Source organism: Cicer arietinum, chromosome 5, assembly GCF_000331145.2.
Source record: "Cicer arietinum cultivar CDC Frontier isolate Library 1 chromosome 5, Cicar.CDCFrontier_v2.0, whole genome shotgun sequence".
NCBI lineage: Eukaryota > Viridiplantae > Streptophyta > Magnoliopsida > Fabales > Fabaceae > Cicer > Cicer arietinum.
The window spans coordinates 53,267,240-53,270,435 of NC_021164.2; positions in this window are offsets into that span (position 1 = coordinate 53,267,240).

A 3,196-nucleotide genomic window follows, 5' to 3' on the forward strand; every position below is an offset into this window, starting at 1 on the left:
CGACCTACAATCTTTAACCAAGGTTCCACAGCTCCTAAAGAAAACCAAACCTATGCTCTGATACCACAATGTAGCACCCCGTTTTTCAAAGCGAGGGTATATTTTTTTTTTTTGAAAGAGATTAAAAGGAATTAAAATAAAACAAAGAATTAAATCAGGAAAATGCCTTTGGATAAATAATTGAGTCATTATAATTTACAAACAGCGGAAGAGTTTCTCCAATTATAAATCCAAAACATTTACACAACAACAAATGGTACATGGAACCCATTCAAGTAAAAAGTCAAACTGACAATATTAGTATAAGTACAGTTTTCCAAACTAAAAATACTCCAAACCAAAAAGAAGGACACCTAGTTCCTATACATCATCCTAATCTGATCATCCTACCAAAAAGCTATACACCCTGAGTATCTCCACGCGCCCCGTGAGATCCTCCTAATGTAACTGCAATCACGCGTTCCCATCTCCATTCCCGTCCGTAGGGTACGAACCGGTAGGATCGTCCTGACTCTCATCTGAGGGCAAAGCCCAGATTTCCACAATAATTGTAAAGGGTCACCAACCGAAATTAACAGATAACACATAACATTTAAGTTTTAAATGCACAAAATAACCTTTCAACTAAGCATGCACCTTAAAAGGATTTTCCATATGCTAAAAGTTCATATAATGCTTGTCAATTAACAATGAACTCAAAATGAAGTTATCAAACCATCAAGTAATACATAACTGACCAAAGCATTGATAAATCAATTGAGAAATCGATTATCTAACTCAAAATAAAGACTTTTGCTGAGCCAATCGATTGCCAAATCGATTTGGTCAGTTCTGCTGAGTTTCTAGTTTCTCCATGACCAATCGATTTCCAAAGTCGTTTTTGTCAGTTTTGTTGAGTCCTGGGTTGCCAAATCGATTTCCAAATCGATTTTGGCAGTTTTGCTGAGTTCCTGGCTTTCTGCCAATCGAATTCCAAATCGATTTCTTAAAAGATTTTGAAAGATATATTTATACAATTGATTGGAAAATCGATTAGGTTAAAATAGTGGACTTCCTGCAACTCATCCAATCGATGGGGAAGTCGATTTCCCTGATCGTTTTTCCAAAAAATTCATGCATTTACTCAAGTCATTCCTAATCAAATTCATATCTTAACCCTTAGCAAGTACTACGCGATTACCACGGCAATTTGGGATCTCGATAACCATCACACTTACACACAATAATCAACACATAACACTTAGCATTTTCAACGCAATTACCACGATAAATCAAAATTCAAATCAAATACGACTAAACTCAAATCAAATACGACTCGCGTGCCAAGCACCCTAATGCAATGCGTATATGCCAAAATGCATGGACTCGGAATTCCAAACCAAAACCCTCCTCGAAGGGCCGTAAATCATAATTGTACCGCCTATCGCAGGCTAAAGTACCAATTACTGAGGTGCCACCTATCACGGGTCAGCACGATTTACTAAAATGCGTAAATCATAAACGTACCACCTATCACGGGTCAGTACAGTTTACCGAGGTGTCACCTATCACGGGTCAACACGATTTACTAAAAGAAAAAGCGGGAATCGTAAACGTACCGCCTATCACAGACCGGTACTGTTTACCTAGGTGCCACCTATCACGGGTCAGCACAATTCACCAAAAACGTAAATCGTAAATGTACCACCTATCACGGGTCAGTACAGTTTACCAAGGTGTCACCTATCACGGGTCAACACGATTTACCAAAAAAGTAAATCGTAAACGTACCACCTATCACGGGTCAGTACAGTTTACCAAGGTGTCACCTATCACGGGTCGACACAATTTACCAAATGAAATGCATGAGCATACACAGACTCCATTCACAACAATCGTTAAGCAAATGCAGATATTAAAAGATTCCCCATTTTTAATACCCATTTAACTTAAACGACTTTCAAACAACATTAAATAAATAAGTCATTAAGAGATTCCCCGTTCTTAATACCGATTTAACTTAATGATTTTCAAAACAAAACGTTAAGCAAACAGTCATATTAAGAGATTCCCCATTCTTAATACCGATTTAACTTAATGATTTTCAAAACAAAACGTTAAGCAAACAGTCATATTAAGAGATTCCCCATTCTTAATATACTTTTGACTTAAACGATTTTCTCGCAAAACATTCAGTAAACGAGTCATTAAGAGATTCCCCATTCTTAATACTCATTTACCGAAACGATTTTCAAAAACGATAGTTAAGTAACCGAGACATTAAGAGATTCCCCATTCTCAACGCCCAGTTAACTTAAACATTTTCCTCAAATACACATTAAGTAAACCGAGGTATTAAAAGATTCCCCATTTTTAATACTCGTTTAACTCTAATGGTTTTCAAATTCCACAGAAACAAATTCAAACATACTTTCACATTCAAACCATAATTCACAACAACCACACCAATTAACAAACATCAAGTACGAACACACCAAATACAACGAACACAAATCACGCAACATAACACCCAGATACATCAAATTTCATTTACCACGAAACATTCATCACTATAAACAAAACCTAACTCTAAGGTTTTTACCCATAACGCACTAGTTTCGTTTTTCCCCAAATCGATACATTTAACCCTAACAAATTCCTTCCCACACAACTACAGATAAGTCCCTAATGCAAGCTAGAAGTTTGGAAGGAGCCCTTACCTCAACGTTAGCTTTAACGCGCGTTTCCGGTACCACGAGTAATTCCGGTAAAATCTCCGCTCGCAACGCCGCTTCCAAATTAGTTCACTAGCAATGGGTCACGGTTAGAGGAAGAAGATGAAGTTTTGAAATTTTCCTTCCTTTCTTTTTCTTTCCTTTGTTTTTCCTTTCTTCCTTTTTCCTTCCTTCCTTTATATACTATTTTCTTTTCCTTTTCCTTCCTTCTAGTTTTCCTTTTCTTTTTCCCTCCAAACAAACATATATAAATATAATAAATATAACTTAACAAATATCTCAAAATCTAGATATTTGTTAAATTACCGTTTCACTCGAAACGCATTAAATTCTCCGTAAAGGATTCATCGCAGTTAAATTCAATTTATTTATCGACGAGAAGTTTTAATTGGCATCAAAATATCTTTTAGATTATAAAACTCCAAAATATTATTAACTTTGGCTTAAAAGCCTCCGAGCCAAAATCCAAAATACACCAAAAA